Here is a 23816-nt window from a genome sequence, read left to right on the forward strand (position 1 = left end):
GTCCCCTCAGAAGAGAGTCTCCTATGACAATGACCCATCTTTTTTCTTTATGGAAGCAGTTTTGATGCAGGGCGTAGGCTGACTTCACCTCAGCGACACCTCCAAGCTAGATGAACCATCGTCCTCGTCATTGTTCGGTTCCACTTGCAAAGCCTCGTACCTATTATGCAAGGGCACCTGGGAAGGTGGGGTAGCCACGGAGGAGATGCGCCTGCTGTGCCAGGCAGGAACTTGTCACCATTCCCCCTATCCGTTAAGTCACCGCCTTCAGCCAGGTGGAGAGAGGACAGGGGATCCTCTGTATCATGCATCCTGTCTGCCTGACAGGCCTGTCCCAGGGAAGGTAGGGTGCAGTTCCAATAGTCTCTCTCTGTCTTGGACTCCTTCCTTGATACAGAGCACTATGGCCGTACTAGCCTTGGTCAGTGTAGCACTAGCAGCCTGACCTTGTCATTAACAAAGGTATTTCCGTGGATTTAAATGGGCTTTTCGTAGGCATATCTAGAACTAGAAAAGGCTTCAGGCACCCAAAATAAGACTTTAGCACCTCCCACTCAAAACAGACCCAGGACCTGCAGCTTTGTACACAGAAGTGTACAAACGTACTTACATCTGTGCTTCGGGGTGTGCCCAGCAGTGCCTCCGTCTTGACAGGACTGTGCTGCTTAGTGTCTGCCTCATAGTTAAGCCCTATCGTGACCACAGATGTGGCATTTTTCTACATATTTCACACAAACAACTCAATTCATTCAGCAATCTCTGAGCAAGCCCATTGAATGATGCTCTGTATGAAATGCTGTGGTCAGTGTGGCTTTCCTTCAGAGCCCGGAGGGTGACAGCGGTGGCATGACTCCTGCTTTAACAATGACGATATTCCTCCGGGTACAGGAGATCTGACTTCAACTCCTGGGGGGGGTCGGGCATATATTTCTCCCCTCCAAGTGTCACACTCACTGGGCTATTCTGAGAGGGTAAGGTCACTCCCAGCCTTTCTGCTCAGCCTACTCCACATGACCTCCAGCAATGAAAGATGCATTTAGCTGGAGTCCGTGGGGGCACAATTTCTTTCCCAGCTGTGAGAGCAGTCACCACTAGAGATGCGAGTTTCTATCCCTCGGGCAAAGGAGAAAACTAACCCCTTCTCAGTGGGTGCCTTAACCACTGGGTGCTTGCACAATCAGGAGCTCCTGTGCAGCCATTTCTGATTAAAGAGGTGGCCCTCATGAGGTCCTTCAGAAGAAAAGGGATTTCCACCTGATTTCAGGAGAGTTCTAGGTTCTTAAATAAATAAAGAACAACAACAACAAAAGACTAATGCTTAATTTTTTTAATCTGATTGATATCAGGTGTGCAATATAGCCATATTAAGCTGTGTAATTCAAAGTTTCCCTTTCCTGACTTCTTGTGGTTTGAACTACAAGATAGCAGAGGGATGACTAGGGTTTTAAGAAAGCTTTCATTTTTAACTCTATGTATTAAAGAAAGAACATTAATATGTCGATGTAGCATTAAGGATATGAGCACTTAAAAGTCATGCCTTGTTTCTGTGCAATTAAATCTGCTGTCACAGCAGAAACCTTTTCTTCCTCCTCTTGTCTCCCTGATTGACATTAGTTGTCAACTGTAATTTAGTGGCACTTTTAAAAAACCTACAGAATAGACAAGTATGAGAACTTGTACGTACCAACAGAAGAAACTGAATAGCTGAATCAAGGGCTACAAGTATTGTCACTATTTTCATTAATTTGCATTGGATACTTTTGAGTAATCTGAAGAATCAGCATTGAAGTGAACAAGGTTGCTTTATATGCCAGCATGTGAATGCATGGGAATGTTGGGACATTGGCTACAGAAAGGATGGCTATTCTGCAGCTTGGGACAGCTTACTAGACAGCTGGAGGCTGTAGGTCAACATTTAGTTCTGTTTGTTGTTCTTCAGAAAAGACAAATGTCTCTTCCACCAGTGTTTTTCCCTTTTAATATCCAGACGTTTGGTACCACAAAAAAGAAAGTACTATTCAGAACAGTATCTTTGCAAACAAGAGATAAAGTAAATGCCAAGCCAAGATGCTTTAGCGATGCCGACATCTTCAGATCAGAAAGAGAGGACTAGGCCAGAGGCAAGAAAATCTGTCTCGTCTTTCCACCGCATGACATTCAGAGAAGTAAATGAATCTGGGCATTTTAACGTCATCAGGTTTTTAGGTTTTGAGCATTTGTTGCAGGATGTGCTCTCAGGGAATGAGGAAAACTGAAAAATAGCCCCACAAGATGAAACTATCTCTAGACTCACACAAATAAGTGTGCTAGTAAATCAAAATGTCTTTGTGTTTAGAAATGGACTTGTAGGGAACACAGCAGTTGCAGTCATTATTGCAAACAACATATAATCATTTAAAAGCAAGAGGTGAGGTTTTGATGAAATTCATTTGTTCTCAATCGGCTTACTTGAAATCAAATTGATCCCAAGTAAACTGTCTGAAGTACGGACTCTGAAGAATGGTGCCGGTTTGCTCATTCTAACAGGGACTTTGGCATTAAAATGAGTTCTTAATATTCAGCATTTAAGGACCCTCTGGAATTTGTAAATGAACATACATTGCCCTCCAAAAATTTCAAACCCTTGCTTACCTTGGACTAGATACAAAAATCATATCTACAGTGTTTACCACTAGTGTGTGTGCACACACGTGCACAAGAAAAGTCTTCTCATTTTGTGGCTGTAGGGTGAAAGTCACTTGAACTTTCTTTTAACTGAAGATGAAACTTGAAGTTATGAATATGGGTAAATTTATCAGTCAGTTCTGTTCCATGTGAAGTCTGAGAGACACCTGCTTCTCAGTTCCCTGGAGCTGGATCAGACTCTTGGGTGTTTGTACTCCATACCTTGCCTATGGACCTCCTCATGTGGGTACTCAAGGGCCCTTGCCACCAGCAGCAGAGAGTTTAATCTTGGTTTACCAGATTTAGTCTTGGCACTGTGGGACAGCACAGTACAAGAAATGAAATCAGTCATATACTAGAGTAGATTTTGTGCTTTGCTTTGCGGTCTGTCTACAGATACCTGGTTTTCTGGCATTGCTCATAGTTTGGCCTGACCTGAGAAGACAGGTAGGTGCGGTAGTGACCTCTTTTGCATGGGCTAGAGGATGGCACATCCACTTTGATTTTTGTAATTACTTACTTTATTTGGTATTAAAGCCAAACCCTACAGCACATGCCTATGGAGCATACCAGGAAGCAAGCATACAGCATTCATTTGCATAAGACAATGGGGCCCCTGTTAAAAATACAAAGAAGCTGCATCAGAATAAAAATGAAAGGTTCACCTAGCAATCCTCTGAACACCAAGACTCTGCTGCAGAGCAGCCAGGCAGGTAAGGTGTAGGGTTCAGGGGATCTGGTTAGGGGGCTCCCATCTCTTGTATGCTTTGAGGGATTGCAGGGGAGAGGGTGCAGAGAGTGGACTATATAGGTGAGTTTTGTAATGAAACTCTAAGACTTTAGATTAGACTCCACACAGGATTTATTTTTCATAAATGCCATAAGCAAATCCCATCTATCATCACAGAAGATGTTAGCGACATCAGAGCTGCAGGTTCTGGAGATGTCACCTGAGAGCGCTGGACTCCACAGCCAGTTCCCTTGCTCAAAATGGGCCTGGGACTTGTGGTAAGCAATGACAGTGACAGCAGCACTTGTTGGTGGCTTTATCAATAGATGGCTCCACTGGCTTAAATCTTTAGGCTGCAAGCAAAGGTAGCAAGGCAGCACTTTTAGTGCGTAGCATCTGTGCTCTAGTGAGGTTCTAGGCTTTCCTACAGGAAACATGCTTAATTAGGTACTTCATCTAAATGAGCAGAAAGCACAATAAGGAAAGCAAAGGAATAAAGAAAAGCAGCAGCCATACACCATTGACCTGTAGTGGCTGTGACAGAACCTGCAGTAGTTCACATCTCTGTCTGAAGGGTGGATTTTGTGGCAAAGAGAAAGCTACACTCTGTGTTACAGATCAACATAAACCTGTAACTCTTCCTGCCACCTTTCTGGAGAGGCACAGCCAACTGCTCGCACCATTTGCATCCAGCCCAACATGCTATGCCAAATGCCAGTCAATGGTAAAGTCAAGTGATACTGTTGAACAACTACAAGGAGTCCATTGTCCCCTTGGCCACTTCCCCTTCAGCAACTGAGCAGGCTCTTAAATGTCTAGGAGTCATTAGCAGAGTAAACCCAGGCAGGACAGCTTTGCAGCAGGTGGTGCCACCTGTGGTTGCCTAATCCTATCCCAAGCAGAGAGCGACCACCCAGTTGTAGAGGCGGTCAGGCACTGTGTGCCGGTGAGTCAGAGCCATGAATGAAGTGAGTTGGAGCCCTGGCTCAAAGCAGAGAGTTTACACACTGGAGTTGTGCTTCTCTGACAGTTGTATTAATGTCAGGGTAAAACAGATGTGAAGATCCCATCCTGTTAGTTCTTCTCTTTTGGGGAAATACAGTTGAGATGCTTGCTGGCAGGCTGGTTAGCTAGCACGTAGCTGAAGTTTTTTTGTATAGATGTGATACACACAGTTGTGTGCGCTCCCTACCGAGTCATCTGCAGCGAGGACTCCATGCCAGCTTCCATACATAGACTGAGCTTGTAAGGAGGCTTCCTTTGAGAAAGTTCACGCTGCAAACTATCTAGCAAACAGTTGCACTGGACACAAGTACTTTCAAGAGGAAGCACTTTTTAGCAGCGTTATCTGTGTGTGCATCCAGTTCAAACTAATTCTCTAATAGCTTCCTGCATTGTGACCTGACCACTGAAAAACATATAGTAGGGCCCAATTGCCAAATGGCTTGGGCAGCACTACACTCTTTCAGTGAATCATATGATTAGGAATCGATGGAAAAGATGTTCTTATTTAGCAGCTCGTAAGAACTGGCAGGAGTCTGGACTTCAGCATCTCAAATAATGAGGCTCTTAAATGATGCTACAGGTTCTCCTGGTAGTAGTAGGTGCATTGATTCATTAAGGCCAAAACAAGAAAAGGTGTAGTTTTAAATAACTGGCAATAACTTTACATAGACATTTGAAGAGCACAGTAAAAGAGTCCCTCTGGAGGAACTGAACATAGGAGTCCCCATACTGGATATTAGCATTTGTCCCGCTCATTCAACAGTATCCAGCGCAGGGAGGTCTGTGTACAACTTCTGAAGGCTCAACAAAAGATAACTGAGAAAGCAAGCTATTCTCATGACTTCACTGTGCAGGAGTCTCCACTTCCACTGGGAAAAATTTAGATAAGCTTGAAAACCACTACTCTCATCCAGGAGAAAACAGAAGACTTTAGATGGGTGAGAAAGAGCTTTTCCATCCTGCCAAGTTTTTTCAAGCTTCCACAAATTTCCCTCATTCATGTTGAGTTGAAACTGAGACCTTTTGAAACGTTGCATGTCAAAAAAGAAAGCCAGACCCCAGAATAATCAACAGGTCTGAAATTAAGGCTGTCAGCTGGGACGTGGGAGGCCCAATTCAGCTCCCCGTGTTCCCACCCCACTTGGGAGTCAAGGTTCCCCAGTAGTTCTTGGCTGGCAACCTAGGGGGGAGCTTAGTTTTTCAAAGCAATGAATGCTCCCTCAGAACTGGCCTCTAGGTTCCCAGCTCCCCTGCAAACTGCCAAAAAGCTTGGGATTTCAGGGCATCTGGCTCTGCCAATGGAGCTGCAAGGAGATGGTAGCCTTTGCACCCAATTGTCGTTAAGAAATGTGGTTATAAATGAAGTCGACTCTTAGACCTGAATCCTTCTCTGATTTCTGGAGTAGAAAATGGCATATTGTATCAAAAAGAGAAGTCAGCAAAATGTTCTGATCACTTGGAAACAATTTCTGTCTTTAAGACATAGCAGGTTGGAAAGGGTTGGTTTTTCAGTGGCTTTATTACTTGCCTTTCACTTCATGGTAGAAAATATTGATGGGGTCCAAGTGAGTACAGGGGAATTAGTAGAGCCTAAATTTATGTGACAGTGAGAAAAAAAAAAAGAAAAAAGCATGCAGCTCATTTGTTTAATGGGATTTCAGCGAGCAAAGTGAACATCTAAATCAGATGTGTGCATTTTACTCTGTACTAGGACATGCACCTGCAAGAAGTGTTCTCAGGGATGCAGATGTCACAGATGGGGGTATGGTATATTGTTTCCCAATGGTCTGGCATATCTTCACATTCAAGGCCACCGCCTATGCCTTTTAATTTCATTGTGGATGAAAGCACAGGCATTCACCAGGGCCACGTAGGCTCAGAAGGAAGACAGAGGAAACCCTTTGATATTCAAAGTGTTCAAAAATAAATAAAATAGATTTTGCTAAATTAACGATGACTTATGAATAGAAATTATAAGAGTTAGCTTCTCTGGAGGCCTGTGGTAGTAGTAAAACCAGTATCACAAAAGAATAAAAATTAAAAAGGGCCAACTTGCTCCTCCAACACGTTACAAAGTTGAAAGGGGCCATTAACATGGACTGCAAGCACAGACCGTGCTGCCAAGCGTTGTCATAATGAAACCAGCAAATACACTAATCAAGGCGAGTATTTGCTTAACAAATAATCATGCAAAGTGGGTTGTTTTATTTGGGATTTTGTTCCTTGCTAATTCTCCCCCCACTGCCCTGCCTGCCTTCTGAGCACTGCAAGCCAATTCAGGCTGAGCATGAGCAGAGGTGACTCTGTTGACTTGGGTAGGTTGTCCTGCCATTAGCCCTCGCTTGAGTCTGGGAGGCCGGGCCAGGCCATCCACCGGTGTGAGCCATGGTCTGGCATTGCCACTTTCCATTTTCCTCCCTCTGACTTGACAACGTATCAAAGCTGAAGCCTCAGCTACTCCAGAGCCTCATGATTTTAAGACATCGGCTTTTAGACAAGCAGTCCACCCTTCCCAGACTGTGACCAGCATCCCCTAGCCTAGGTTGGCTAGTCACCACTCCCTCTCCTCGGCCAGGCAGAAGTCACCAGGAGCTGGGCACCCATCAGTGAGTTCAAGGGAAGTTCATCCCGTTCGAGTCTTCCCCTATTCCACGTCCTGTCAGTGAGTCCGGGCTTCATTTAGTCATAATCCATCCCAGCCGCACACATGGCTAGGAGGGCTTTTAGATTTCAACGTCTGGGTTTCAACGTTGCCGCATGACTTTCCCATTAAGGAGTCGGGGAGAAAGTCCAGCTTGTCTGCTGGGAGGGCTCAGCCCTTTGCTGGCCGCTCCCTGGCAGAGCGGGACATGCCGTGGCTTGCCTTCTTTGGAAAGCCCAGCCATCCTCAGGCGCAACGGGGTGAAATAAGGACAGTTTGCTTTATCTTTAAATTTCCTTGTTTTCTTGGGCACCAGCCAGACCCTTTGTTTTTTGAATATAGTTGTTTGTGGTTTAATTTCCTTTGGGTTTATTTTCTTTTAGTGTTATTATACCAGCAAAAACTCAGCTTCTCACTGGAATTGTATAAGAAGAGAGACAAGATGGAGTGCAAAAGCTTGATGAAACTAAATGGTTTTCCCATGAGATCTTGCAAGGTTGTGCAGTAGATCTCACACAGCAACTGGGAAATTACTGTGTGCCACCACTACAGGACAACCTGTCCTTAATGGCATTGGTGGTCTAACATGTACAGGCAAGAGCCAGAGGAAACATGGTCTTCATCTCCCTTGTTCTGCCAGACTCTGTTGAGGCCCCAGAACAGGGCATCATCCTGAGGACTGCCTGAGCTGCAGCCCTCAGACATGCCTAGGTGTGTTAATGCTTGCTTCTGATATTCTGCCAAGTCATTGATGGTGAGATCTTTCCTTGGAAAAGACCTGGCAAACAGACCATCAGAAATAAATCATGGGAACATCCAAGGAGCAACTCAGGCTGCGTTTTCCTAGGCAGCAGCGGAGGAAGCCTTGGCCACCTTGTCCCACCCTTGCACCATCTTCTGCACTGTGCCAGCACAGGTGTTCATAGGACTGTGCGATGAACCAGGTCGGGGAACTGATCCTGCTGAAAAATAACCATTTTTGTTTTCTGAATTCTCTTTCACTTGCATCAGTTTCCTCTACCAGTTTCCTGTGTAGCCACACAGACAGCTATGCGGGCCCGCAGTGTGGCAAGCAGAAATAAGTGTCCACAGGTGCAGGAGTGGGGGCAAAGAAAGAGCTGCTGAAGTTGGTTTATGAAGTTTGCATGCTGAATGTCAGCTTCAGCCTTGGAAAGGATCTGATTTTAAATTGCACCCAGTGGCACACCTAATTAGCAGGCAAAGCCATTATCAAGTACACAAGAAAATCATCACGAAATAACCATTTGCACATGCGAATGTATCAAAAATGCACATCAGTGGCGTAACTGTACAAGTGAGTTTTGTCCTGTTGAGCGCAGATAGTTTTGAAAAAGATTCAAGTGTGAGATGCAAAAGTCAACTCTGATTATCTCAAGGGAAACCAAACATAAGGACAAAAAAAAAAAATCTCTGACAAACAAACCTCATTATAGCATTCCTCTCAGTCATTCTTTTAGTGTTTTACAAACTGATGGCCCTGCACCGCAGGCCTAGAGAAGGCAAAAACTCCCATGGATCTCAAAGAGAAATGTTATAGAAGTTCAGTTTACAAGAACCATGCCAGAACAATATGAAAATCACTTTTCCCACCACTGAAATGCAGCCACCTCTAGCATGGGATCTGCCAGACTTTTAACAGCTCACAACTTGGGCCAGAGAAGACATTTCCATTCCACAGCTGAGATTACTGTGCAAATAAGACGTTATTATACAAAGAAGGAACACTATGCCCTCTACGTTGGTGCAGATGTGAAATAGAGAGGGAGCCCAAATCCTTCAGCTACAGGAATGGAAGCACCTCCAGTGACACTGGGTTGCCAACCATCACAATTACATTGCCAACAGACTTAATTGCAAGTCTCAAGGTACTTGGTGGACTGGGGTTGGGATTAGGGGTGGGGGCTAGGGCACAAGTTCCTGGGGGGAAGCGGTTGTGCAAGAATCTCAGCTTTCTTTTGACATAAGAAGGGCCTTCCTTGTCCATAGGACTGCAGAAAAAGGTCTAAAAGCTCTACGGCTCGAGTGCTCCAAAACCAGGAGGGACTTTTTTGTTACGCTCCTGAAAAGCAAGCAAAAAAATAAAACTAAAAACCCTCACAGTTTCAGAGACCTTAATGAAAATCTGTTAACCTTTGGGTTGCAAGCCGACTAGTGCAGTTTCAGTGACAGTAAACTGTTTATTCAGTCCCAATACAGAATTTTCATTGTCTCCCCTGCAATGGGTGGTGGCTGAGCTTGCCCACCATCTTCATACAATCCCCCTCCTGTATAATGGCAAATGCCCATCACCCTGGCGTTTGGGCTTGAAAAGGTTTGCAGGTTTGTTCTCCATGCTGAACCAAGGTGTTGCCACTGTGCAGCCCCTTTCCCTTTCTCCTCCTAGGAAGGAAGCCAAGTTACATTTAGAGGTGTTAAGATTTGAATCCTTGGGGGAAACTTGAGAGCAGAGAAGGGGGCCAGCCTTTGTGGATGGACAGCATCTGGACAAAAAAAATTGCCAGGTATTTCTGAGAAAGAACAAGCCTCAGTTTGGCAAGCCTCTCTGTCCTCTGGATGTCTGTGCCTCTTGTTAAATAAAGCTGTATTTCTGCACCCAGGGCAGCCAGTTACCTTTGCCTTTGTTTCCGATTAGTATCAAACAGTTCCTGTGTCGGAGATGGGTCCGTATCTCTGAGCTCCGAGGCTCCCATGGTCCTCCAGGAGACATGTTCCCATTGCCACCCTCCTGCTGACAAGGACAGGCCCTCCAAACCCAGGCTGCGTACACCTTACCAGGCCAGTGGGGCTGCCAGGCAGTGACACAGCAACCTCCCTGCTCACCCAGGGCTGATCTCTGCTCGCTCAGCCTTTGCCATCCCCTCCCTGAAGGTGGGAGCAGAGAATTTCCAGTTCCAGTGAAATAACACCAAGTCCCTCTGCTAAGATTTCACCAGCAAATAACGCCCATCCTCCTTTTCTCCTTTCTTTGCTCTTCTGCTTCTCCTCTCCCTCCTCCTCTTTCCTCCTCAATTATGAGATGCTGCTGCTCTTTTTACTGGAAAGCAGCAAAGGAATAAAACGCCTGTGAGTTTCAGCAGGCAGCGTATCATGAATCATCTGTCCCAATAGATAAAAGCTCCACCGGACTCATCCAGCGATCAGGCATTTTCTCAATCCACCCATGTCTCTATATGTGGTGATGTGCATTTCCTGATATCTGCCTGCAAACAGGCAGATGCCCTTTAGGACCCTAACCCTCAGTGCCGTTATCCTATTCGGTTAGTACCGAAGCCCGATGAATCTGCATGTTCCTCACTGGAGCGATTTAAACTGCATGCAAACCCACGAGATACTGAGAGCGCTTTTCAGTGGAAAAACACATGCTTTCAAAGTCTCCCAGCCCAGATACCTAGAAAATCCCCTGGCCGCTGGGACAGTTGCTCAGAGCACTGCAAAGTCATCATCCCCTTGCAGGAAATATGTTTTTTTCTTGCTGGAGGAGGGAAAAGGGGAAGTGTGTGCTGTGGTCAGGATTAACCCTGCCCGCTCTGCCCCAGGCTCTGCTGGATGGCGGGGCTGGCAGGTCCCCTGGGCTGTGCATGCACGGTGCCTCCCAGAGTTGCTTGGGTTGCCTTCCCCTCCTGCTCCCCACAACCCTCTCTCCCTGCTGTGGTGCGGCAGCAGGACAGATAACCCAAGTCTCAGAAACGCTCCGTTTTCAGGGAACGGGATGGAGTATTCCCAAGCGATGCTGCATCCGCACCTCTCCGTCCCAGCCAGCACACGCAGGCATGGCAGGGCACGGCTGCTCGCTTTTAACCGAACCTGCCAAGTTTAACAAAGATGCTGCCCTGACGTAGATGCAATACCCACACCGTTTCCCTGCCTTGCATTTTGGAAGAGGAAAGGTGTATTCAGAAAAGCCCAGATACTACAGACCAAGATGGACAGAGGCTGCTTGCAGTAATTTTTCTGTTAGTTAGTTTACAGTTACAGTTAGTTTCTGTTCTTATGGTCTCTTAAGGGCAAATATAAAGCAGGGGATTGCTCTGGGGCAAAAAGCACACGGCAGTATAGTGCATATGATTTTGCAGTGTCGTTAGCACAGTTGAATTCACCTCCCCAGTTGATGGTATCTTTTTCTGCAGTCAGGCTCACTGATGGGGTAAATAGCTGGAACTGAGTCTCTTCTCCCAATATTTGCTTCCCCACACCTCCCAGGTTTCTTTGTTTTAAACCAAAGGTTCAGATGAGTCAAAGTTAGTATTTGCATAGCACTTCCCCTATGTGAAGTGCCCATATAAAGCACATAAGTATGATAATTAAAGGGCAGCATGCTCTTGCCTTGTTTGAACACCATATAACTTCTCACTAGGAAGGTGGGAGAAGAAAGGTGACAGTTGGGGATATTTCTTGATTTCCTAGGGATTTCTCCAGATTCCCTGACATTTTTAACCTCCTTTTTCACAAGCTAAGTATCTATTTCATCCCTTCACATTCTATCTATCTTTTTTTCTTCCCCACTGACCCTTAAATATACTGGTGAACACTGGGTCACTTGCAAAGCTATCGGGAAAGGTGGAAACTAGATGACTGACTCGTTAATCGTTTCCACGGGGTTTAGCTGTACCCTGTGGAAAGCTGTTGCTTCTGCTTAGAAAGCTGGTAAGTGGAGACCCGATTTCAGGTTTTCAGAGACGTTCAATTTCCTTCGGGAGGAAATAGCCAGTAGGAAACCAGGAGAGATGAGTCCTTGCTTGAATTTAATTATCGAGGAAACCATATTCCATCACTGGCATTCGGGAGGCTGTTTGTTTTTTTCTCATCTCCGCAATACTGACTAAGCCGTGCTTTGTGGTCAGCCTCCCCGCATTGGATTTGTTTTCTTTTGGCAGTCCCGATCCTGCTGGCTGACTAGGGAGCCTGGGCCCCTTTATTTGTACTAAAATGGCAGAAGGGGGAAAGGGAGGGGAGGGAATTTGCATCAATGGTAAATCACGATAAACTCTCCCTGATACTGCTTGCTATTCTTGCCTTACGCACATTGCCCTGCAAAACCTTATAAGAGGAGGGGGGGAACCAAACCCCAAGAAGCCGCCGGGCTCTAGAAAGCCCTGAGCAGAACAGGCTTTGCAAAGCCGCCGTCCCTGAGACCTGCCTGCTCCCGCAGGTAGCTGCTACGGATGTTGGCTGAATCAGGCAGCTTGGAGGAGCTGGCAGAGCTGCAAGCGCTAAACACCCCCCAACAATTTTGGTGCAGGACTCAGTCGTTTCAGTCTTAACTCTGAACCCATTCACCGGAGCTCAGTGTCCGGCAGAATCAGGCCTATCTTTAAAAAAGCAATGTGTTTTGCCAGCATTTCATGGTCAGTGTATACAAAGAAAAAAAGGGAAATCCTGCAGTGGGGTGAAATGCAAAGAGAGGCTATTACCATAACATGTAGTAACGGGTTTTTTGGGGGTTTTGATTTTTGTTTTGAACATTGAAGAAATAGACTGAGCAAGCTGTTTACCACATGAAACAAAGCCGGACCGGGATATTTTCAGGCCACTAAACTTGGATTTCAGACAGCCAACTTGGATTGACATACTGGATGAGCTACAGCCGATTGGCATGGAGAAGTGAGCAAAGTATGCATCTGTCCTGGTGCCAACTTAGGCTAGGCTGCCGTTTTGTTTGGTGTCTAGAGAGCTGGTTTTCGTAATTAAACCAGCCTTCAAACCCTTTTTAAATAAAGCTGAAGAAAAGAGGAACTGAAAGGGATTCCTCTCGAGCGTATGCACACTGCTCTAGCAACTCCTGCACCGTTTTCTGTGCAGTCCCTGAAAATGTTTCCTTTTTTTTTCTTTTTTTTATTTAATACTTCCCTAGTAATACACACACAGACACACACACACACACACACCCCCAGCATGCACCGACGTGCAACACCACGCCGGGTCAGGGGCAGAGAGGCGCCGTCCCCCTGGGCTGAGCCGGGGAGAGGTGGCCGTCCGCTCTTCCCAGGGGAGTTTCATCCCCAAAATCGCGGGTGCTGCCCCGAATTGTGCAGCAGCAGCAGCAGCAGGAGCAGCAGCAGCAGCAGGAGCAGCAGCAGGTCGCTGTACCTGCACACAAAACCACTGCCAGCGCTGCAGCCAAACCGGCTGAACGGAGTACGAAATGCTCTGTTCTGTCCCAGGAAAGGGGGGGGGGGGGGAGTGGCTTGTTTTCGGTTTTTTCCCTTTCTTTTTTGTTCCCCCCCACCCCCACCCCCGGTATCAGAGCCTGCAGTGACTTTGATTATATTCACCTGGTGGCGTATGAATTGAATCCTAAACGTTATTCCTGTTACAGAGAACGCAGGTCTGGGGTGGGGAAGGGTTAAGCCGCGTTCAAAATTTTGTTGGGCAAATAAAAATGTCATTTTAAATCGTGAACGAAAGTGTGAAAACTGTAGCCGGTTGCATTGTTAAACCAGGCAAATGAGAAAACGATAGGTGCCGTAAGTGTTAAAAGCACGAGCGGAAAGGCAGGGCAAGTAACTTGAACCTGCGCCCATCGAGGTGGGTGGGAGGTTGGGCAGTCCCCCCAGCAGTCACCCCGAGGTGTCCCCGGACCCCTCTCCTACCTTGTCAGACGTGGCAAACGGCCAAGAGTTTTTGCCTCTTTAAAAAGTGCGCAAATCTAGTGTAATTGCACACTTTGTCATGCCATGTTGTTGGTTTAAGTCACAGATGCTTGGGATTCAGGCTTTTATTTGCCGCTGTTGCTGAGCTGATTTAAAAAAAAGGCAATTATGAATGGGACAGCGGAGTGGGGAGGGATCTCTTATTTTTATCGATTTTCTATTAATTTTCTTCCTTTTTAATAAAAACTTGAAACTAACTTTAATTCCTTAGAAAAGTATTTGGTTAAAATAAAAACGCTTTCAGTAAAAGGCTTTAAAAAAATCAAAGGCTGGAAATTTAGGGTGTTAACTGCACTTCGTTTTTAAAAGGGCAGTAGAAAATTCTGAATACCTTTTAGATCACTAAAAACAAATCAGTAAGCAGTATAATTCAGTCAAAACCATTTACAGAAAAATTTTTCAACCCTTCTATTATTTTACTATTGCATATCCAGAGCTGGATAATTTACCATTTCAAATGACTAGCATACATGAAAAAAATTGTGCAGCAAAATAAAATCTCATTAAGTCCTTTGCAAAGACATTATTTGCATAGAAAACAGTTTTGTGAAAACCTCTGGCTGAATTTCTCCGTGGTGTTGATTTCCCAGGAATTTGGTCACGAGGAATGCAGGTTGACTCACTGAGGATGAAATACAGTTAAAATCAGTTTTGAGGGTCAGCATTCACAGCAATCTGTAAAACTACATGCTCTGCTCTGGAAGCTGGAATTTGCTTCATGCCATTTACAAAACTCCCTGCCATGCCTAACAGCAGTGACCACCGTGAGCTGGCTTTCACACCAAGCAAGCTAACTTCCCAGCAAATCATCCGCCTTTACCTTACTCTCGTAACGGCGGACATTTGAAAAGGGCTTGCCCCCTTGCTTTCATAAATTTTGCACCGCTGCTTTCTCAGTACAGTGTAATTTTCCTGCTGGCATGTTTCCACCTTGGGATTTTTTTTTCGCTCCCTACTGACACAGATCTCCTGCCAAACTCCGGCTCCTATCTCAACAGCCTGGGCTTCCTACCGCTGCAGCAAAATGGCAGCGCTCTTTGTGACAGATGACAGAAACATTTGCATTTAAGAGGACAACGGGGCAGCTATGGTGGAGGAGCTTTGCAAAAATAATAACTCGTCAAATTTTTGGCAACGCTTCAAGTAAGCGTTGCCTATTGTCAGAGCCGAGCTTTTCTGAAATCTCCTCTCTTCTGAAGTGAGATGGGCTGCAGCCTCGCTAAGGACATTGTTTCTATAGGAGCATGACCTTTAAGTGACAGTATTTTGCCTGGAACGTATTTAGGGCGGGTTGTGCTGGGTGGTGGCTCAGAAGCCCAGTGTGCACAAAGCAGTCGTGGGGAGGGATCCTTCTCGGTGGCTGGGCCAGCTGCGCTGGGAGCAGCCTTCCTGAGGGCTTGCCCCATGCAGCTGCGCTGGGGCTTGCTCACGCCCAGCTACAGCAGTGCAGAAGTCCAAACAGCCATCCAGCATCAGCACTTCCAGCTCAGGAGGGACAAGGGCCAGGACTAAGGTCTGTGGGGAATGGACAGGAGGGCAACAGGCACCCTGCGGCGGCAATGAGTTTGCTGCAGAGTTAGCTCAGGTGTTATGGTTACTCCAGCAACCCTGCAAAGTCATGTGCAAGCATCAGCCTCTGTTTGGTGTTTCATTAACAGCTGTGTATTGCCAAGACAGCATTTGTTTTGTGCTGCTGGGAACTGAGGTGCTCCCCTGATGACTTGTGGGAGGGTCGGAGGGAAGTGGGGGGGAGAGGGAGAGGTAGTGGGAAGGACCTGCAGCCTTTCTGGCTGGGGGATTATCAGCATTCAAGTGACCGCTTTGGTCATCTCAGAGAAGTAGACACACTGCTAGCTGGTGTGAAGGGCAAATATGGACCATAAATCGTCTCAGCTTGCACGGCAAGGCTGTGCGTGAAGAGGGAAATGGCCTTACAGCATCATCTGAGTTAAATCCTAAGCTGACATCAAGGAAGATTTGCCAAAATACCTGCGCTTGTCCTCCCAGAGACTGTGTTTTTCACAGGCAAGAGCACTCTTCGGCAGAGAGCCCTCTCGAGCCCTCCTGCACAGCCCTGGCCGTGGCTGATGGTTTCCCAGCCACAGCTTGACCTCATGACTGTCTAGGAGATCTGAAGCATTTGCAGCTGACCTTCCAAATGAAGGTTTAATTTATAGCCAGAAGAGTCCTTCCTCCTTTTGGCTTCTTTTCTTTGAATCCCCACTCAGTTTGAAACCCCAGCTCCCAGCCCTGCACACACGATGGCTGTGAGCAAACCCGTTTGCACTTGTCCTTCGCTGCTGGGTGACTCAGCACGGGGAGCAGAGCAGAGCTGCTCTCTTGCAGCTGTCCCTTGGCCACTGCCGCTCAATCAGCCCTTTGTCATTGGTCTGGGGACAGCAGAGCAAGCGGGGCAGGAGATGGGAACAGAGAGAAGAAAAGAGAGAGTGAGAACCCACGTATCCAGCCATCAGTGCCACAGGAAAGCTGGCTTCCTTAGGTCTGCACTTCCCAGAACCGCTGCTGCCATAAGCTCTGGTTAGCTCCACTGATACGGGCATAAACACAGTTTCACCACTATTTTCCTTGTCAACCTGGCAGAAGCTAAATCAGCGAAAGCATAGCATTTTTGGTAAATGATGTATTTCTACTCAGAGTGCTTGCTAGGATAGCTAGAAATTTAGATTCATCCAGTGACACATGTAATGTTGTGGAGCCTTCAGTAATACAGTGTAGGGCTTTTTTTTCTGCATTTGTATATGGCATAAGAAGACCACGTCCCATGGCTTGAGCTCCTCTGCTTTACGGTATTACAAATCAGAGATTATAATACTGGCTTCTGGATCTCTTCACAGCTAAGCCACAAATTATCTCTGCCACTGAATCTCTCATTGCTTCAGAGGAAGATATTTCCCTGCCTAAAATAGTGTGAAAATAAACCATTGCGATGTGTTCATGGTGAGCACAGTAGAAATTAATGGACTCGTGCTTTTAAGAATTAGACATTAGTTTTTTTCACAGGAAATATATTTATGCTCACTTTTTGTGTGCATGGTGGGATGTACAAATAGAAGCTTCTGTGTGCATAACAGCTGCCTGCATTGGGCATGCCACTAAGCATTTTGCTCACAGAGAGACCAGTTTATGCATAAAATAGCCCAGAGATAACACATTTCACACAGTAAGGACCATTTATGTTCCCTCAGCAGTCCTTTGGCTGGCATACTTGACAATACCAGGCATCTCAGAATCAATAACACCTCTTGGCACTAAAAAGTCCCGAACCCAACCAAAACTCTTTTCTTTGATGATCAGTTGGACAACTATAAACTTGTGGGAAATGTTTTGATGTCTTGCCAGGAACAGATAGTTTTTCTTTACTGGCTGATCTCTTTGATATTGTATTGGGATCTCAAGAACTTTTTTCTCTGGAGGGCTTTGAGAAAAATAGGTCTTGTTCTTGGACTCTCACAATATGTCCTGCAGGGATTAAAATAAAACTTGTTTATAATCTATTGCTTCCTGCATTGAAGGGGCTTGCAGAGTCTGCCAGAAAGCACTGTACTTTGTTGCTATTGCCACTGTGGTTTTTTTACATAGTAATTTCACCTAAAGCCAGGCAGCAGAATCAATAGCCATGGTTAATGGCAAATTATTGAGAGAGTTATCTCAGGATTAACTCGTTCCTGTATACAGGACTACTTCTCATTAGCAACATTTAAGAAGTGCTGGTTGTTGACCAAAAGAGTATTTTGCTGCTTTGATTTTCATGAAGTTCTCACTTTTCCTATACACACAAACCCCAAAAACTAGAACTACTCAATTTGAGAAATCTGAAGTAAATCAGCTGATGGTAGCAGACAGCAAACTTTTTTGCAGGCTCAATGGTCTGTTATCTGAAAGGATAACAAGAGTAGTCCAAACCCATTAGATGAATCAGCAATATGAAATCAACTTTGCTAGAACCAGCAACAAAGAAGCAATTCACAACAGATCAGTGTGGATGTGCCCAGAGGCTTTGAACTTAATAATAGCAGCTGTAAAATAATTTTTTTAAATCAAAAATCCCCCATTTTTCCCAACACACCAGCATGTCCACCTTCATTTTTCCCTTTTCTGTGAATGAGTAGTCCTGGAATCAATTTTGGATGATGTGAACCATAACCCTTAAAATCCTTAAATGACTGCTCACATCTGTATGACTTCCCTTCGCTTGAAAGGGCTAGAAATGCAAATGAATTAATTTGCAGGATGAGCTTGGTGCAGAAAAATGTTGTTTACTTCATTATGTTTTGAACAGTCCATGGTTACCCCCTGCTTTGAAAAAAAGGCAAAAGCCATATGACACCAGAAAAAATTTCAAGACCTTTTAGCAACTACTGAAATTAACCTGATGAACTCAACTCTTGCCACAGGCAAGGTAAACAAATTGACCCTATGACTTACACATATCTTTGCTTTGCATGTAAGTGGAGGATCACTGGTGTCAGGAGTTTCGACAAGAAAACTGAAGCTCTGTTTGCTCGCAGAACAGTTCTCTTCAAAAGTGAAGGACAAAATAAAATGGCATAAGTAATCAGTACAGTGAGGGCATTTCCATTTTAATCTACAGATCTGCCTAAGTCACTTTGACTTTGTCTTTACAGCAGAATTTGCCTAGGCATGGCATTCTTGAGTTTAAGCCTCCAAAGTCTTAAGCAGTGCTTAAGTCTAATTGCACGGTTGTGCCAACAACAGGGCCACACTAGGTGATGGACTTTTCTGTGAGGGTACATCCCACAGCCCTGAGCATTGTACTGAGGTATTTTCCAAGTTATTGTGGAATACTTGCCTTTTTCCCTTGATCTGTCTGCAAAAGAGTAATAAACCAGAAAGCTCTGGTTTGACGTGTCCTTCCTTCCAGTGGGCACCCAGTTGTTCAAGCTGTTTACCTTCATACATCTCTCTGGACACGAGCACTGGGTATGTGATGATTTGGCTGGAGGCCACTTCAGCCCTACCTTGTAGCCTTGAGAAGGCAATGGTGGGCCTTGCCTAGCAGCTCACACAGGCTGAGACATGGCAGAGCAAAGACATTTGACATAGGTTTTACCAGCTGTGGACACCCCAGTGCTGACTCGTTCTGGACCAGAACAGCACACACAAAACCGTAGGACTGTATCAGCCTGCACCCTTGGGTTGATCAGCTGTGGCTCCAGAAGTTTGGGAAGCATGCCTTAACCCTTCAGCCCCAGGACACCCCAGTGGGACGTCAGTTCAGGAGGGGCTGCCATTGCCCATGAGAATTTGGCTATCCCAGAGCGTCTGTGGTTGGTGGCTAAGTTGTCTGGTGTTGGCAAGCTGCCTCCTCTTGTGTAGTCATCATGACCTGTGAGGCAGCTATTGCTACGGTTTGTTGGCAGGGTGTGTTGCTGAATTAACAGCAGGAATAGAAAGAATGACGTTCCTGAAGTGTACTGGAGCAGCTGATGGCACTAGTGTGTCCAACATTTGTCTTCCACCAGCTTACAAAGTATGTGTGAAACAGAAAGGACAATACCAGTTCATTATTGCATGCCTAACCCTAGCTGCAGTAGAGATCCACAAACATTCATAATACAAGGTTCTCTGGTAAACAGTGGGATTTCAGAGTATTCTGGCATTTATTCACTCATGCGAGAGGATATTTGTCTCTCCTCTAAGCTGTAACTGTCTGCATCTGTTACTGATCTATATCTGTCCTGATTCCTGAAGCCACACCTTGAACTAGAAGTCAGGTTTAACTGCACCCTAAAGAGAGGTGTGAATTGTACCCATGTAAATGAATAAATGTAAACCACATAAATTGCAACATGGCTATATACTGTACATTCAGCCAGCTGAAAAGACCATGTTCCTCCCTACTGCCTCTTCTGGGATCCACCCTGCCTTTTGTGTATGAAGGTTATCGCCATGTGCTACAGATAGCATCCGCAGTGGCAAGGGAGGGAGAACTTCCAGCAGCAATGAGCTGAATATTATGCTGGTTTGCAGGCCTATTGCAGGCATCTGACAAGTGCACTTTCTGCAGCAGGGACCCATTCAAGAGGAGCGGAAAAGTCAAGGGTGATTTGTTCTTTCCTCTGCTTTCTTTGTGGAGAAAAATGTGAGCAGCGCAGTTCACCTGTGACTACTGTCATGAGGTTTTGTGTAAAGCTTTGGTATCATCTTCCCATCCTCCCAAGCACCCAACTCCCTGTAAGCAGGCACTTCATTCAGAACCAATACCAGTATGTCCAGCCCAGATCCCACCATGCAGAGAAGAAACTAAGTAGAAAACACCACGGCATTACCCTGGGTGTCAACAGGACCTTTCCTCAGGGCTGTAACAGTGAGAAAGCAGAGGGTGTTGCTCTCCATGCTCACTCCCATGCCTATGGGCACGGATGGGTGCAGGGTCCGGCCAGAGCTGGCTACAGACCCCTGCTTGTGTCCCCAGCTCCCATCCATAGCTGGGTGAACAATGCACACCAGACCTTCGCATGTCTTAAACCATGACCTTGTATAGCTATTTTTCCACACACAAACATTCTCATTTTTCTCCTGCTTGTGTTTTTGTTGTGCTCTTCACATTGTTTTTCTGTTATTAATGTCCTTTAGTTACACTGGTAATAGCTAGGTTCCTTCACTGCAGACATACTTTTCTCCTCTCCCCAGAGGGTTTGTGGGCACGGTGAGGTGGGGGGCAGAGCAGTGAGAGGTACAGCCTTCATAAATCAGGAGGCTGAATGAGCTTTTCCTAAGGTAAAGGCAATGCCTCAGTTGCTGTTTCACGTAAAATAGATATTTCAGACTGTGATACGTAGGGGTTTGTTTCATACGCTGGAGCTACCTTCAGGAATGAATCTTCCCATTGTATATAAAGCCCATCTAACTGCTGAGAAAGAGGGCTTTTTAAAAAATGCATTTCATCATATAATGTTTACATTTGCTTTACATTGTTATAGACTTACTGACTGTTTGGCAGCTGAGACTTTTTAATAGTTCTGTTTTTCTTCTTTTTTTTGAAAGCTAAAGGGATCCTGTCAGATTTGGAAGGGCCAGGAATTGACCTATTGTCTCTATTTGCCAAGTCTGTGTAATTCCTTGCGCAGGATATTTTCATAAACGAATGCCTCAGTAAAGTTGTCTTAAAAGGAAAAAGAAAAAAAAAATAAAAGTGGCAGGAGCCCAACACCCAGCGATAACAAACACATGCAGCTCAGCGGAGTGGGTGAGCAGCCCCTCCGTGAGAAACCTCTGGGCAGCTCTAAGGCGATGAGTAACCCCCGCCATGGCCATGCCTTGGCAGTCAGAAGCCATGAGTCAGCCCCCCCCTTCCAAATTATAAGGGGGAGGTTGGCTTAAGAGTCCTTAGGCTTTAAAAATAATAATACATGTGGGGTTTTCTTTTTTGCCCGCCTTTCTGATGTTTGGACCCTTGACTATACATTCTGCTCATGTTTTCCCGTTTCTCTCACCGACCGTGTGGTCCAGTGCAAAGTTACATCATTTTTTGTAACTGCAAGCTGAGGTTCTCATCTAATCACTTCACTCCAGGAGCTGGGGCTTAACAAACAATAAATATCACAAGCCTGGCAAGGAGCTCTGAGAGCTCGCGCTGGTGATTGCTGCAATAACAAACTTGGATGTTTACGCAGTGTAGAAAATAGACGCAGTGAGAAAACAGGCTTCAGTTTCAAGATATAAATCTTCCCCATTGTGAGAAATAGCTTCAGAGAGCTGTTTGTTTTAATTAATAGTTGCAGAATGGTGAATAATTGGGATAAAATAACTGGCCCAAACCTTCACCTAAATCCTAGAAGAAAAAAAAAAAAGACATGACAAACTTCTTTTAAGATATGAAATTTCCAGCTAGCTTGTGGCTAAACATTTTCAAGTAAGAACTTATAGCTAGACTCCTGAGCCCAGTTTTAAAGAAGTAAGTGTCCTGATTTTAAATCTGGCTGTTCATTTAAGTTCCTATATATAGATTTAGGAAATCTAACTTAAGGCTTCGTTTCTAAAAAATGTACCTTGGCCTCTTCCATAAATATATTTTTATATTCATATATATATATATATATAGTCAGAGAGATGTATGCATGTCTAAAATTCCTGGCTTCAGGCCTTGACTTGGTAGTGAAAAGAATATGTGAGGAGGTTTATGAAAAATAAATCTTTGCATTCCTCTAGCACCTTTCACCTGAGTATCTCAAAGCAGTTTACATCGAGGAAGAATTATGCCATATAGGGAAATATTTTTAGCCCTGCTCAACCCTAGAGGAAACTGCAGCATGGAGCGGTCCGGTGACTTGTCCCAGGTTGTCGTGGTGCATACGATGGGTTTTCTGACCTGACCCAAGCTAGGGAGTGCCGTCTGTCTCCGGGGCCGCCCTGTGGGCTGCTGATCCTGCTGCTGCCCCCCAGCACCTTCGTTTCTCCACTCATTTCTCACATCCCATCTCCCTCTGCATTTTGGAAAACACGGCCCTGACCCCACAGAGTTTACGGGGTAAATAGACACGATTTCATGTGTGGGTGAGAGAGACGCTAAGAAAAGCGGTTGTCTTGCCAACACCCCCTAATCACTTTGCTTACGTGTTTTATGTCTTTCCCTCATTCTTTATCTTTTTTGTTTATTTAGATTATAAACTCTTCAGGCTGGGGATCCTGCCTCCTTCTTCTGCCTTTACAACACCTACCACAGCGCAGCCCCGAAGCCGGTTGGAGCCTTGCGCTGCTACCACAGTACAAACAATAATAAATAAAACCAGGACTGTGAAGAGATTATAATTAGAGCTGTGCAAAACTCAGCAGTTTTGGTTTGCATCGGTTCCTCCCTGCTGAGTCTACATTGTGTTTTGGATTTGTATGCAAAAAAACCCAAAGCAAAACTCCCAAAGTGCCAAGTGTGGCCAGGTCTGGGCTCAAAATCGTGCACAAACCAGGGTGTTTTTAACGGTTCCTCCTTGAAATTATAAATCTGCCAAGGCTCAATCCAGGTTTACTGAAAGGTTCTTGAACCTTTGCAGATTTTGGGGACCAGCCAAGTTTTCGGTTTCATTACAAAAGTCTCTCTCAGCTCTGCTTAACATACTAATTGCCACACCACGCTGCCCTGTGGCTAACAAGAGGATTTAATCTTCCCCGGCTGCCCGTGCAGATCCACTTATGAGCACCACGGCCAGCTTTAAAACCATATTTCAGATTGCAGCATTCGCTGGCGGTGCCCAACTGCTGCGGGTAAACAGAACCGTGTCCGAAATCCTGTACGGAGGCGTTTGCTCTGCCCCAGGGTATAGCACCGCAACCGCCTTCAGCTGAGTAATCCCTCGCCTTGTTCGCCCGAGTCCTCTGGGGAGGCCATCGGGAGGGAAACCATGAGCAGGAGGCTGGGGGGAGGCACGGTGTTTTGGCTGGCAGCATGGATGTGCAAGCCTTCACTGTTACCCCCTTGCGCATATGGGTCCTGCTCCCCTCTGCCTCTCTTGTAAGGGCTGGGGATAGAGGTGAAGGGCTCCAGCCCCAAAATAGTGATGGTGGTGCTTACGTGGCCAAATGGCCCAAGGGTGGTAAGTGGGGCAACACCATGCACCAGGGCCGAAATCAGAGAGGCAGGGAGAGTAACAGCCTCCCCAGACGGGGGAAAGCCCTGCACCCAGGAGATGTACATGGGGCTCCACGTGGGGCTAGCAGGGTATAGGAGAGCTTTTTAAATAGCTGGCTGCCAATAAATGCATTGTACAAAAGTATTTTGAATCAAGCCACTTCCACTCCCTGCCTGTGACAGAGCAGCAGGCAGCTAGTGCAAAGCATGGCAGCTGCTCTGGCCAGGAGAGAGGAGGTGCGGACATCTCCCCCCATCACCAGCAGAGGAGGGGAGTACCAAAATGACCCTGCCCATTATAGGGCTCAGCACAGTGCCAGCTATGGCCTGGTGCCCCTACCAGAACATCCAACATCTCAGGGGAGCAGAGACCTCCTAGCTCCTGGCTTGCATGTCTCCCAGACTTCTCCATAGTCTGTGCAAGTGAGGCTGGCTCCTGGGTCTCCCGCGCTGTCCGGCTGTGCAAGACCATGTCTGCTTTTGGCATATGCTAAGTCA

General features: G+C 45.9%; 1 protein-coding gene across 1 annotated transcript in view; it reads left to right on the top strand.

Annotated features, from left to right (window-relative positions):
• Positions 1 to 23816, top strand: part of LOC127026228 (potassium voltage-gated channel subfamily KQT member 1-like) — a 517151-nt gene that overhangs the window by 480349 nt on the left and 12986 nt on the right. The gene's annotated exons all lie outside the window — the stretch shown is intronic.

The sequence above is a fragment of the Gymnogyps californianus genome, chromosome 1 (genome assembly GCF_018139145.2).
Source record: "Gymnogyps californianus isolate 813 chromosome 1, ASM1813914v2, whole genome shotgun sequence".
NCBI classification, from domain to species: Eukaryota; Metazoa; Chordata; class Aves; order Accipitriformes; family Cathartidae; genus Gymnogyps; species Gymnogyps californianus.